The 7500-nt window shown below is 45.8% G+C and overlaps 1 protein-coding gene across 5 annotated transcripts in view; it reads right to left on the bottom strand.

Moving 5' to 3' along the window:
* Window positions 1-3097, bottom strand: part of LOC310791316 (tubulin polymerization-promoting protein family member 3-like) — a gene marked incomplete at its 3' end in the record, with an annotated part of 516176 nt that extends 513079 nt beyond the window's left edge. For all 5 annotated transcript variants that reach the window (XR_014553425.1, XR_014553426.1, XM_083653009.1 and 2 more), the window contains exon 1: window positions 2821-3097. The remainder of the gene's footprint in view (window positions 1-2820) is intronic.
* Window positions 3098-7500: the final 4403 nt, after the last annotated feature.

Raw genomic sequence — 7500 nt, 5'->3', positions numbered from 1 at the left:
CTTTGGGGTTTCTTATAATTATACTTTTGAGGTGTTTTACTGTATTGCCTGGCATGTCCTGTGATTGTGTGTTGTTTGCATTTCTTGTCCAGAGACGACTCATTGTCTGTTATATTGTGCATCGTCCAGATAAAACCAGGCTGATCACATGAACTCACATTCCGTTTGGTTCTGCCCATCAGTCTGGACTTCAGCCCGCCCCCAGAGATGTCCAGAAATTAGAATGTACCAGGGCCAATCAGGGAGCTTCCTTGTAGTTGACAACTTAACCAGCCAATCAGGGACGCCACTGGCAAAACAGTATAGGGGCTCTCAAAGCAATGAGCGGTAAGGTTAAAGTCGAGGTGAACCCGTTCGTCACGTGCATCTGAGTCCGTTTCAGACTGAAAACAAATTGAGAGGCGGACCATATACGGTGTCGATGATTTGATTTGACAATTCTGTCGACTGGCTTTGGCATCGGCCAATCCTGGCGTGTTCCACCCCCAAATCGTTCAGCGTGTTGTCGTGCTACCTGAGTGGGATCCGCGGAGTACCAGGCAGCCACCGACTTCGTGCGGAGCGAGCGGACAATCCGATGCATGGGTGCTGCCCGCCCGCCTGGAATCTCCGAGAGACGACCCCTGACACTGACAGCCAGGGAGGCTGTCAGGCTCAGAGGCGTGCGCCATTATCGTTATAAATGTAAATAATATTCCTGGAATGCGTGTTTTAACGAGCCAGTTACATTTCTTTGCATTCTTAGAGATTATAGTTTTTGTTTTTTGTTCATGTTTCTAACAATTGGCCAAGTTAGTAGTTAGTTTATGGGATAGGAATTCTGCCAGATGACAGGCACTATAGGCGCCATTTTCTACTTTATTTGGAAGATACAATAGGCTGCATGCACAACTTCTTTACTTCCTGAAATTAGTACAGCTTCTTTATTTCCTGTCCTACACTATTGGATGAACTGATGAATCAGGTGTGCCTGATCATTGTTGTGACTGCAGCACACCTGACATTAATCAGTTCATCCAATAGTGATGACAGGAAATAAAGAAGCTGTACTAATTTCAGGAAGTAGTGGAGTTGTGCATGTAGCCCATTATCCTGAAATGAAGATTTGATTGACAGCTGCATGTCGTGATATGATAAGTTGAAATGGGGTAGAAATTTGATAGTACAAGGTGACGTCAGCAAACTGTACATTACAGTTATCAATGAAATCTTGAAAAATGAACTTTTTATGTGAAAAAGTGTGAAAAACTAAAGGAATTAGATTTTTGTGATTTTTTTTGGCATACATTATTAAATAGGTGGACTGCATAGCCAGGTATTTGAACTAAAAGAAAAGAAAATTAATTTTTTGGTTCAGCTCGACTTTAAAGTTAGTAGAATACGGTAGACACATCACATAAGTGCAGTTATTGCAGACAGACTCAATAACAATTAGTTTCTAGGAGTTTCTTGATGGAAAATAATGTTTTCGCTGTTCTTCTGAGTGGATTGGATTTTGCAAGGCTGATTGGTGTTGTGAAGTCATGTGATCAGGATGGTTTTTTACCAGGCTAGTAAAAATACAAAATAACATGAATAACATGTGTGTGTGACGCTGTGTGTATCTCAGCCTGTGTGTTCAGCAGCAGACTGGGTGTGATATGAACACATGGGTGTGTTGGTATTCTCACTGCGTGTCCCGGACCATGCACAGCTATTCACAGCTCAGCTCCCTGCAGGAAACACTGGCACCTCACTGTCACACTGCACTTACACTGGTACCTCACTGTCACACTGCACTTACACTGGTACTGTCACACTGCCACCTCCCTGTCACACTGGCACCTCCTAACAATCTATAAGACTAGTTTGCTTTCTTCACAAAGTCCTAAAAACAGACAGTGCACCCGAGCACTGTTTGAAACTGCAAAACATATTCATTCACAAATTGTGCACCTGCACAAAAAATATATATTTTTGCACCGGATTACAATGAGTAAATCTATATCGAGGGGGGAGGTAAGAACCAGAGGGGCGTAACATTTGCCCAACTTTACAGGAGAGCCAAAACAAAAAAGTGACCGTACTTAATTCAATGTATAAAAACCTTATAAACATGTGGATGACAATATACTCAATATTCAATATTTTCCAGATTCAAGATGAAATAGCCACAGTTAGTAATCAGATTACAAACAAGGGATTTGTTTTAGTGTGAGTATGCAGCATGGCGGTCACCTCAATAGTAGAAGACAGAGCGATATAGGAACAATCACAAAACAACCGCAACATTTAAAGTGCAGTCCTTTAAAGTGACATAATGATATTCATTAGAAGAAGAACAAAATTCATTAATTAATCAATTAATTAATTACTATTTATTTGGAAGTTATTGGGCCAAAAGGGTGTGCAGTTATGCACTACGTAAGTGCACCCCTTTTGGCACCAAATAATTCAGTGTGTTCAGCGGTCTTTATTATTATGGTTATTATTATTGTTATTATTTTATTATTATTATTATTATTTAACTCTGTCAGTTGTCAGTAGTAAAGAGCTCATCAAGAGCTTTCATTTGATATATATAACTCATTTTCACCCAAAATGTGACTTACGCCCGTCTGGTTCTCACCCCTCGATGTGTTACAATTATTGTTTTGGAACAGTGTGTCGGTTGTTCTCATCTTCCTAAAAATAATTAATTCCCAGGTGAGGCGACATAAACAGGTAAAATGCATGCAACACACACACACACACACACACACACACACACACACACACACACACACACACACACACACACACACACACACACACACACACACACACACTGCAGCCTCTTACCTGTCTGTCCACTGTCTTCTGTCCTTCGCTCCACTCAATGCTCAACACTGATAACACCTCTGCTTCTCGTCTCCTCTCTTGTCTTCTCTCCACTGCCCTCTCTCTCTCTCCTCTCTTCTCTCCTGTGCCCTCTCTCTCTCTCCTCTCTTGTCTTCTCTGTGTGCCCTCTCTCTCTCTCTCTCCTCTCTTGTCTTCTCTGTATGCCCTCTCTCTCTCTCTCTCCTCTCTTGTCTTCTCTCCTGTGCCCTCTCTCTCTCTCTCTCTCCTCTCTTGTCTTCTCTCCTGTGCCCTCTCTCTCTCTCTCTCTCTCTCCTCTCTTGTCTTCTCTCCTGTGCCCTCTCTCTCTCTCTCTCTCTCTCTCCACAGCAGCCAAACCAGCTTTAAAGCGCTGAGGGCTTGTTATCATCTGTTTATCCTGTCTCCATGGCGACATCCTGCCTAGCATCAGGGGAGGGCAATAAAAGGGAGGGAGGGAGCGTAAGAAAGAGGGAGAAGGAGAGCGGCTGAGGGATGGAGAGAGAGAGTGAGAGAGAGAGAAAGGGGGGAGGAAGATGGAGTAGTCTTCCTCCGCCAGCAGAGGCCTGGCAGGGGGTGGAGCCTCCTGGCAGGGGGCGGAGCTTCCTCGCAGGGGGCAGAGCCTCCTGTCGGGGCTCCCAGGGCTGCAGGTAAAGAGGTGGTTCAGGACTGGAGGCAGGTGTGGACAGGGATTATTGAAAAGGGGATTATTTGGAAGATAGCCAGCCTGCTGCTCAGTGTGATATCAATGTGGAACAAGCATAGACAGAAAGTCGGATGACCGTACGTTGACTTTGTAGCATCACACTGATAAGTCTTCAAGCCATAATTAGTTCCCCCTGAAGCCTCGCATATGACTGCTTCATCAACGTCAAGGCTCTTATTCGGGTTTTACTCCTGCTGCTCAAAATAAATATAATAATGAAAAGTGACGGCAAACATTACGTCAGTATTTGACAAGGTGGTACTGGTCTCACCAGTCTGTGATTTTCATTACATTCAGGAGTTATTCAAGATTGTCATTTTTTTTAGTGAGCGCGGTTCCTCTCAACCTGCCCCGTGTATTCCTATCGGAGGTAGTGATTTACTACATTTCCCAGAATGCCTTTCCCCAACCCCCAGGGAAGGTGGATCTCTGTGTTGTGCAGTCTATATCGAGGAGTGTAGTTTTGCAGTTGTGATTGGAGCGAGAAGCAGGTATGTATGGTGCCTTGTTGACAAAAGCACACCGAGAAAAGCAGCCTGTTCTCACTCCGAACCCGTCCCAGAGCACCGCTTCGTCACGCACCTTCGAGGTAACGCCCCCCTGAGCCTTCAGCGTTTGATGAAACGCACCACTGTTAAAAAGCACTCCGGACTTGTGGGTTCAGGCAACGGTCAGGTACGCTGTCGGGCTTGTCGTCCAGAACGAGTTGGGAAGTAAGGTTAGTAGGCTATCGGGGCTTGAAGAACCACAGGGAAGACCAGGGTCTTCAACCCCCTAAATGGGGTCCCTAACCCTAACACCACCCACCCAATGCGTACACCTAAAAGAGTGGAGTCCCCCCCCCCTCCCCCCCCCGGGTGCCGGTGGTACTATCGTCCCCTGGGTGGTACTACTGTACTCCCCAACTCGTTCTGGATGACGAGCCCGGCGGCGTACTTGACCTTTGCCTAAACCCACAGGGGCAGAGTGCTACGTTCCATAAAACGCTCTAGGCTCCGGGGAGCGTTACGTCAAGTGTAAAAGGAGCGTGGCAAAACGGTGCTGTGAGACGAGTTCGGAGCGAGAACATGTTGGAAAAACTTTGGACAGAGCATTGCATTTCACACTCTCTCTCCTCTTCCTCTTCTTTCTCTCTGTGTGATTGTCGAACGTCTCTTGGTGCAAAATAGTGGCTCTAGAAAGAAGCCCTCGCTCTTTGATTCCAAAACCTGATGTCTACCAAAGATGTTGAACATCCTGAAACATTTGGGCCATGAGGAAAACTGCAGAAGGTGAGTTAAAGGCCCGCCCAGGAAGGTACTCACCAAGAGAATAGCCAACCCAAAAGACACAAACATTCACACACAAATGTACTATTTCTCGCAACACCAACATCTTGCATCTCACCAAGCATACAATTAACTCATTGAGTGCCAATGACGTCGATCGGCGTCAAATCAAATAGTAATGTAGAGTGCCAATGACGTCGAACGACGTCAAATGCGTTTTTTGACGGTGGGACGTGGATCAAAGCCTGATCCATCTCCTGTAAAAATATGGTGGATGTCGAATGTGTATAAGCTATTTTACGGACCCATTAGGTGGCGACAGTGCTCTCCAGATTACAGAAAGGTGAGGAAAAAACACAAGAAGAAGTCATGGGGAAACGGAAACCGCATCGGTATGCATCGATATACATGAAGCATAACGTTAGCTGTGCCTGTGAACAGCAGCCAACCTGCTGCCACAATTGAGCCCCTCCGTCTCCGCTGCGATAGCCCCTCCACATGATTATTTGCCGACACCAGCGTCTTTCTGAAAAGTTACATTATTCTCAGCTGGAATAAGCTCTCAGCTCGGCGGAACGCTGTGAAAAGGCTGGGCGTAGCACACTTTTCAGTGCAGAGCAAACGCAGCAGAGAGCCACCAGAGACACTCCCACGGAGGAGGAGGAGGGGGGTGGGGCACGCAGGGCAGCATACAACACAGACCCAGACAGCAGGCTTGATGGACAGATTGGCAACAAACACAAGCTAGAATATCTGATGCCCACCAGCAGTAAATCAAGACCAGCAAGAAGGTGTAGGGTCTGCGCACGCAGGGGCCAGCGCTGCGCTGGTTGCAGCTAAAAAATATTATTTTGCCAAACAAAATTCCTTTGTTTTCGCTGTTTTATTGAAGGAAATTATTTTTGAGGTGTCACTACATCAGAAAATATTAGCTTCAGAGTCAGTGATGTGCTTGAAATGCTTCATTTCACAAAAGGCTGATTATCTCAGCTTCTAGTTTGAAACGTCTGTTTTTGGTGAAATCAACCTATCTTCTCCGACTGATAACTAAAGAACGGAAAATGATATCAATAAACTTTTTTTTGCTGATGATAGAAGAGAGTCTCATCGTTCTTTGGGCGTGTTCGGTGTTTACATAGTAATATCACGCAATATCCTGTGGGCCTCACTGAAAACGCTCTGAAACTCTGGCACTGGGAGCATCCGTTTTCCAAAAGTGGCTGGCACTCAATGAGTTAACATGTGCAATGCAACGTAGGCTATATATTGAAGAGTTCATTTGCAAAAACCGATAGATCCGTTTGTATTCATTATCCTTTTCATTATACATTTATGCATTTACTGTAAATTACATTTATTTCATTGTATTTCATTCTATATTTTTTATTATAAATCTGAATTTGATCATTTTCAAATAAATCACCAATTTTAAGCGGCGCAGCGACTTCTATACTGTAAGTGACTTTGTGTGCTCGTGGTGAGATGTGTGTGCACGGATTTGTGTGTGGCGAGATGTGTGTGCGCTGTGCAGCATAGTGTGTGTGGCGAGATTTGGGGGGAGACTCGGTTGAGTGTGGGTGGCGAGATAGCACACACACAGTGTCAGAGAGAGGGGGTAGATCAGATAGCACACACACAAGCTGTTTTCACACATACCGACAGACAGGGAAATTACCTGTAAATCAAGACTGGCTATTTCCCGGAATTTCCCTTCACACCTGAGGGATCACATGTGTAAAAACAGCAACGAAAGTACCTGTATTTGAGGGGGGTCGGGGCACTGCAGAGCGGGTGGAGAGTGACGTGTGCACTTGGATGAGGAATCGTCCTTATTTTGGGGGGCGGCAAAACTCTGATGGTGAAATAAGTTTGCTTGTCACACAATAAATCACACTCGTTTGACTTAAGAGGGCATGTATGTTGTATCATTCACATTCGCTAACCAGTCTTTGAACTGAAATCTTTGAAGAAGTTGGGATCCCTGTCTGAGAGAAATAGCCTGGCTGGTTCGATGTTTATCCGTTCACCTGCGTCGCGTTGAAGCACTTTTTACAGACTGGCTTCGTTTGATGTGTCCAGGGGGCTTGCCTTCGCTGTCGGCAACGTAAGCAAAATACTTCCACATTTCGCTTCGTGCATCTGCTTTCTCTACAAGCGTTGGGCGGCTTGCAAGACTCTCAGAACAAGCCGCTGCCATTTTCGCTGTGTCTGTCGGGCTGATGACTGAAGGATTGTCCAGAGAGCGAGCAGAGAGGGGAGGGGGGGGAAATGGCACGCCCACACATGTAGCAGACATACCACTCTTATGACAAGGTTAGAAGTGGTGAAATGTCCGCGATGACGGGGGCGCGCTTATACCGGAAAACAACTTTCACACATGAAGGCATTACACCGCTTTCTGGTCATTTCCCGGTATAAAGCGCATGTGTGAAAACGGCACAGTGTCAGAGAGAGGGGGTAGATCTCTGCACACACACACACACACACACATGCACATGCACATGCGCACATGCACACACACACACACACACCTACCCACACACACACACACACACACACACACACACACACACACACACACACACACACACACACACACAATGCAGGTGTTCAGGGCCCACAATGGTGAAACATGACGTTATGAAGCTACTGTTCCAGTCTGACTGGATGTTGCAGCTGGCTGCATCCACG

This window comes from Poromitra crassiceps (assembly GCF_964638095.1).
Source record: "Poromitra crassiceps genome assembly, chromosome: 16".
NCBI lineage: Eukaryota > Metazoa > Chordata > Actinopteri > Beryciformes > Melamphaidae > Poromitra > Poromitra crassiceps.
Note: the sequence above shows the minus strand (reverse complement) of the source record. Positions and strands in the feature narration are given on the sequence as shown.